The sequence below is a fragment of the Ursus arctos genome, unplaced genomic scaffold (genome assembly GCF_023065955.2).
Source record: "Ursus arctos isolate Adak ecotype North America unplaced genomic scaffold, UrsArc2.0 scaffold_2, whole genome shotgun sequence".
Classification (NCBI taxonomy): Eukaryota; Metazoa; Chordata; class Mammalia; order Carnivora; family Ursidae; genus Ursus; species Ursus arctos.
Genome location: NW_026622874.1, coordinates 45,622,738 through 45,630,030, shown reverse-complemented (window position 1 = coordinate 45,630,030; position 7,293 = coordinate 45,622,738). Strand labels below are relative to the sequence as shown.

The 7,293-nt window shown below is 35.6% G+C and overlaps 1 protein-coding gene across 1 annotated transcript in view; it reads left to right on the top strand.

Moving 5' to 3' along the window:
- CDC73 (cell division cycle 73) overlaps nucleotides 1-7,293 on the top strand; it is a 116,040-nt gene that overhangs the window by 66,689 nt on the left and 42,058 nt on the right. The gene's annotated exons all lie outside the window — the stretch shown is intronic.

Genomic DNA, 7,293 nt, shown 5'->3' with positions numbered 1-7,293 from the left:
TTTAGACGCCTTCCCTACCCTTTCTCTAGAAAGGATAAAACTATTATTTTTGCTAGTTCCTTTGATTTCACTCTTTTGGTGTCCTGCTGGATTTATTATAGATCTTGATTATTAAGACAGCTCCGTCAGATAACCTGGTGGTTAATGGTTCCCCCAGTATTGGTTTGAGCCCCTGAATACCCACCATTGGTTTCTTAAATTTAAATTAAGCTGGCTAAGAACTTTACATAAAGTACGGAAAACAGAGCAGACTACCAGATACAAGTTCCTTTAGTGACTTTTTCTAGCAACCTGCATGTTTCCAGCCAAGAGAAACTGTAAAAATCTTATGACAGGCAAGCTTGTAGAAGTTCTTCCTTTAGTCTAGTTTCTTTTAACATCTGAATTCTATGGTTAAACTTTCTCAGTAAATGTGACAGATTTCTTTGCCACACTCAGGAAGCTGGCAGCTGTTTTGTTAAGTTTTATAGTTATAAATGTCTTGTAATTTTTACTTGCATAGGTCTACTATTTAATCTTATAACACGTCTCTGATGGGAAAAATAGGCTATTACTCTATATTTGGCCAGAACTGTCCAGGTTGGTTTTAGGATTTTCTTGGGCATGTCTGCAGTAGCCCTCAAGGAGGCAGAATTTAAAGACACGATTTGCATAGCCCCCGAACTGTTAGTTTCTGTTGAGTACAGAAGTAATTACTACTTTATTCATTTGGCTAGTAGTTTCTGAGTCATTATAACATGATGAATCAGGTATAGATTTGCTCACTAATAATAAAGATAAGTCATTTCATGGAATTTACTACCTATGTAAATTCAACTAAATGTCCTTGGTAAAAAGAATGAGGGAGAAAAGGGTGTGGGGGATAACACTTCAACCATGGCAGGCAATTCACTGTGAATGAGCAAATATCCTTGAATAATTTGAGAAGGGGAGACATGAATCTGGTTTTCCCTACATTCGTCTTCATTCCTGTTGGTGCTTTAGTATGAGTAATTGGGCTCTAAATGTAAGCCATTTTTATTTTGGCCAGTGCTCACCTTTCCAGTGCTGGAGAAAAATCTTAGTTTTGGGGCAGGTGTCATTTCCACCATAGTACTCTGAAAAATGCCATTTGACTTAGTTATTTAGAGACCAACTTTAGTTTTAATTGCGGTCAATCAACAGTTTTGCATAGAGTAGTGTTTGCTTAGAATTTATATCTTTTGACTTAAAATCAGATGAAATCTTTTCCAATATATAAATACATGGACAAATGGCATATTTTTGGCTGTTTAATATTAGTAAGTAGTTTTCTCTTTTTGAAGAAAGATTACTGTGTTCATTAGGAGTTTACAGTTTTCCTTTGAAGTCAATAGATGATTTATGAACCAGTTTTACTTTTCCTTGAACTTACAAAGCAGAAATTAGCCTGATTTCAAATTAGCAATCTCAGAATGACCACAAGTGTCAGTGTTTGCCTGCCTTATTTTTCTTCTTCAGTTTTCACCAACTTGTGCAGCAGATACTCATACTGTTTAAGAATTTCTTTTGACTCGGAAGCAGTGCTAAGTTTAAGTGTCTCTTTCAGAACTAATTTTCAACACCCTTATCAGTTTTAATTCATACAAACTATTAATGATCCTAAGGGAAAATATAAGCATTAAAATCAGCAGTAGTTTGTATTAATGCTTGTATGTTCTTCAGTTTCTTAGTATTGTCGCTGTTTCAGTGTAGCATAAATCAACTAGAATCTCATTTGTTATTTGGCACACAGGGGATACTCTTGTTGCGAGCTTTGGGTTCTCAGTGGGGGAAAGGCTATTTTCTAGGAGGTGTTCTAGAAGTTTATGAGGGTATTTTTAGTTGACAAAAATAATTGAAGGGCACTTAGTGAGTGAGGCCAGGGAAGGAGATCTATAGTGGGTAGGGCAATTTTTAATGAACCTAAAACTTAATTAGAATACAAAATATATTTTGTAAAGTTTTCACATGCACTGAATTTTCCTAGGTATGTAACCACAGTATATATTGAAGAAGATTGTACTCAGCTTTGTTCTGAACTTGACCAGTAGTTCACCATTTTGAAAAATCCTATTGCCTGTGGCAGTCCTGTTTGTAGTAGTTGGCTTACCAGTAGAGTATGCCAGTCTGTGGACATTTGTAATCATAACATTCACTGTGATTTTATGAATAGGTGCTAGCATTCAATTACTTCATTATATCTTCTGGTGTAATCATTTCTGAGATTAATATTGAAATACTTGTGTTTGTCATAAATTTCTTTTAAAATTTCACTTTTTGTATTTGTTAGGATACTGATTTCCATTAAAAAATTATATATACATAGGTTTCTTATATTACCTGTGCATTTCATTTCAGATTGTTAAAAGGGGTCAATATAAAATATTTCTTATACACAGGAGACATTGAGTTTGATACGGGTGTGAAGCCCAGTAGGTCAGTGTCTTTTAATAAGTTCTCAGGCACCTTAGTCCCTACTCCTCAAGACATTGATAGTATTTAAAAATTTAAACGCTGTTACTTCATTACAAAGTATAACAAACAATTTGTAAATTCTGGTAGATGTAATGTGTTGAAACTTAAAACTCTACTAAAACTTCACAAAGAAGGGTTATTACTCACATACAAATTATTAGCATCAGAAAATGCTTTTTATTTAATAGCTTTAGTAGATAAGGAGAGAAAGGAAAAGTCAGAAGTAAGTAAATAGAATGTTTTCCCCAAAGGGCTTTTTTGAGAACAGCTGGGAGCATAAATATACTTGATTCTAAATTCATGGGAACTTTCTTCAGAATGATTATTTATGATCTGATTGGAAATAGGAACTTCAGTATAAAGAAACTTTGCAGAGCAGAAAAGAGGCAGGCAAAGGTTAGAGGATTAGGAATGGGTAATGTTTGACTTTAGGGTTGATTTTCTTCCCCTTCCCCAACTTCTTAGACGATGCCTAAGGGATTCTCTTACTTCAACTACATTGAACATTTTTTTATATGCAAGCTACAGAGGGATATGAGCTTTGTCATTAGGTTCCTTTTATTCAAGAAATTGGTAGACTTAGGATACACAGATCATTAAATAGGCAGCAAAATAACTGGAAGAAAATGTTATATACTTATTTTTTTCTCTTCGGTTTCAAATTGTTTTCTGTAATTCATTATGGTGTCACTCAGTTTCACTGTTTTGATACTTTTGATCTTCCCAATTGTAGTTGGTTTGCATTACATTTTTATCTTCTTAATTTTTCATGCTTTTTGAATATTTTTATTCCCTTTAAATAAATAACACGATGTCTTGAGGATAATACAATTGCTGAGTTTTAGTGAACCAGAATTTTAAAAATGAAAATTTTTACATTTTTGTTGTATTCTTCATTTTCTTTCTCCCTGATTACTTACTAACATTGAGTCTGTTTCTTTTCTATATGCTCGTAGTTGACTTTGAGTTTTTTCCATATTTTCTCTGTAACTTTTCACAGATTTTATATTTATTAATATCTCTGGCATTTATAATGTTCCAGAATATTTCAGTTGACTCTGTGTTTGTTGGGGGCTAGGGGGTCAAATAATTAAATATATACAGGTCTGTGTTTATTTTAGCTTCCTCAATTTATTATATTAAACGGTAAAACATTGAATGTTTTCTTTTAAAGCTTTCAATGTTGTTATTTTCCTTTCTGCCTCTATTGCCAGTACCTATAATTGTGTGATTCTCAAAACAGTCAAATTTAGCTAATTCCAAACATGTACCCTTTGATAGAGGGAGATGGGCAGGAGAGTATCACGTTTTTATTCAGTGGAACAGAAGAACAAATTTGTGTGGCTGTACCATCTTTGAAGAAACCCATATTGAATTACGCCTTTAAACTTAGTTAATTGGACTTTTGGGGTTGTACTGCAGTGGCATTGTTCCTAGTGACAAGGTATTACTTACATTATAATAATGGATTTTTAGGGCAGAGTTAGACCTTTCTAATCATCTAAAAATCTACTTGTCTCATTTTGGAGGCAAGTTAATCAAGACCCTGAGAGGTTGTGGTTTTCTCAGAGCTTCACTCTTTAATATGTCAGAGCCAAAGCTAGAACCTGGGGTTCAGGACTTCTAAAGCAAGTTTTTTGCACTGATTTACACTGCCTCTGGTTACATCAGTGTGTTTGTTTTTAGTCCATGGACCCATAACGTACACAATGATGCCTTACCCCTGGCCCTCTGCCACTATAAAAAAAAAAAAAATCCTGCCAGTTTTAAATGAGAAAGATTGTGCTTTTATTAAGCCTCAATGACACATATAAAAGAATTGTTCGTTTGTGCCGGAAAGGTATGTGGCCATTATAGACTTTAGTATTAAAGGAGATCAATTTCTATGCTTTGGTTTGTTTCTAATGCAGTTTTATAATTAAGCATTTCATCTACGTTTATGTGGATGTAATTTTTTAATCTGTAGGTAAACAAACGAAAATTTTTTTTTATATTTTCCTGTTATGCAAGAATACCCCTTTAAAGATTTTGTATTCTGGGGCTCCTGGGTGGCGCAGTCGTTAAGCGTCTGCCTTCGGCTCAGGGCGTGATCCCGGCGTTCTGGGATTGAGCCCCACATCAGGCTCCTCCGCTAGGAGCCTGCTTCTTCCTCTCCCACTCCCCCTGCTTGTGTTTTCTCTCTCACTGGCTGTCTGTCTCTGTCAAATAAATAAATAAAATCTTTAAAAAAAAATAAAGATTTTGTATTCTGTCTTACTCTCTTTTCCTCTCTTTTGATCCAAATTTCACTTGCTGTATTTGTATTAGTCTGGATTCTCCCGAGAAACAACCCATAGGATGGATGGTTGGTTGGTTGGTTGAGGAGGAATTGGCACATGTGATTATAGAAACTGAAATGTCCCAGGATTTGCAGTAAACAAGCTGGAGACCCAGGAGCGTGTACAGCTCAAGTCTAAAGCGGGGTCCAAAGGCAAGAGAATACTGATGTCCCAGCTTGACAACAGCCAGGCAGAGAGTGAATTCTTTTTTTACTCTTTTTGTTCTGTTCATTTCTTCAGTGGATTCTATGAGGCCCATCCACATTGGGGAGGGCAATCTGCTTTACTCAGTCTGTTGATTCAGATGTTACTCTTACCCAGAAACATTCTCACAGACACATCCAGAATGATGTTTTAACCAAATTATCTGGGTGTCCCATTGCCCAGTTGACACATAAAATTAACCTTCGTAGTTACCTTCTAAAAACTTTCTAGAGAATGATGAATGGGAAACTGGGTATTTAGTTTTTTAATTAGTGAATATCTTCTAATGTTATTCATGAGCACTTGTATTCCAGTTTTGTCTGTGACTATAAAGAAAATGAATATTTATTCCCAGGTCAAAGTTTTAATTCTGTGAATGGATTTGGGTAGGAATAGATTTTTGTTTTATCTTCATTGAGATTAAAATACTTTAGTCTTTGCTCTTTCGATTTCAAGTAGCAGAAACTTGCTCAAGTCAGTGTAAGGAAGAAAAGGATGTACATTATAATGATATAGGAATATTCCGCAAAACCCAAGACTGAGAAATACAAATTGGCCTTTAAAAGAACACAGTGAGACATTGGAAGACTGTCAGGAATCAAGGAACCTTTTCTGTTTCTGTCTGGTGCCATATGATTACTTGTCACTTTTTCTGCATATGTACACCAGCTCTCTGGTCCTTTGTACATACAGTCCTCCTTAAAGCCAGCCCACTACAGATAACCGTAGCTCACGTTGCTCGGCATATCTCTCAGTATGGATTTCAAACTCCAAAGGAGAGAAGATACGATTGGGTCAGCTTGTTCATGCGTTTATCCCTTATGGGTATAGTCCAGCTCTGAAAAAGGGAAAATAGTGTGTTTTCTGAGTAGACATCCCTTTGTCTGCCATCATTTGTCATTAGACTATGTTTATTCTTTTGTGCTTTTTAAAAAAGATTTTTTATGTTTATATATATGATTTACCGTTTTAAGTGTCATTAAGTATATCCATAATGTTGTGCAGCCATCACCACTCTGTATCTCCAGAACTTTTTCATCATTCCAAACGGAGACTCTGTATACGTTAAAGTTTCCTGTTGCCCTCTCCCCAGCCCCTGGTAACGACTATTCTACTTTCTATTTCTATGAATTTGACTCTTCCAGGTACTTCATAGAAGTACAGTCATATAATATTTGTCTTTTTGTGTCTAGCCTACTTCATTTAGCGTAATGTTTTCAAGGTTCATCCATTTTATAGCACATATCAGAATTTCATTCCTTTTTTTAAGGCTGAATGATATTCCATTGTATGTATAAACTGTAATTTGTTTATCCATTTGTTTGTCAGTGGACATTTGGGTTGTTTTCAGCTTTTGGCTATTGTGAGTAATGTTATGCACATCAGCATACAAGTAACTGGTCAAGTCCCTGCTTTTCAGTTCTTTTGGTTATATACAAAGAGTTGGAATTGCTGGATCATATGGTAATTCTGTGTTTAATTTTTTGAGGTACCACCATACTATTTTTCAGAGCAGCTACACATTTTACATTCCCACCAGCCATGCACAGAGAGAGATTCTAAGTTCTCCACATCCTTGTCAATACTTGTTAATTTCTGTTTTTTATGTGTTTGATAATAGCTATCCTAATGGGTATGAAGTGGTATCTCATTGTGGTTTTGATGTACATGTCCTGAATGATTAGTGATGTTTGAGCGTATTTTCATGTGCTATGGACCATCTGGAGAATGGTCAGTTTCTCTGGAGAAATGTCTGAGTTTTTTGCCCATTTTTGAATTGGATTGTTTGGTTTTTGCTCTTGAGTTGTAGGAGTTATTTTTTTTTCCCAAGATTATTTATTTATTTGAGAGAGAGAGAGAGCCCATGCGTGCGTGCTGTGTGCGTGAGCAGGGGGAGGGGGAGAGAGAAGGACAAGCAGACTCGGTGCTAAGCATGGGGTCTGTCGCGGGGCTCGATGTCATGAGTGGGAGATCCTGACCTGAGCTGAAATGAAGAGTTGGGCACTTAACTACCCAGGTGCCCTTTTTTTTTTTTTTTTTTTTTCTTTTCCTTGCCTAATTGCCCTGGCTGGAATTTCAGATGCTATGTTGAACCAAAGTAGTGAAAGTGGACATACTTTTCCTGATCTTAAGGGAAAAGGTTTCAGTCTTTCCCAATGAGTATGTTAGCTGTTGTGGGTTTTTTATATTTAGTTTTTATTATGTTGAAGAAGTTTCCTTTCAAAATTCCTAGTTTGTCAGGGTGTGTATGATGTTGTTTTTAAATCATGAAAGGATGTTAAGTTGTCAAATCCTT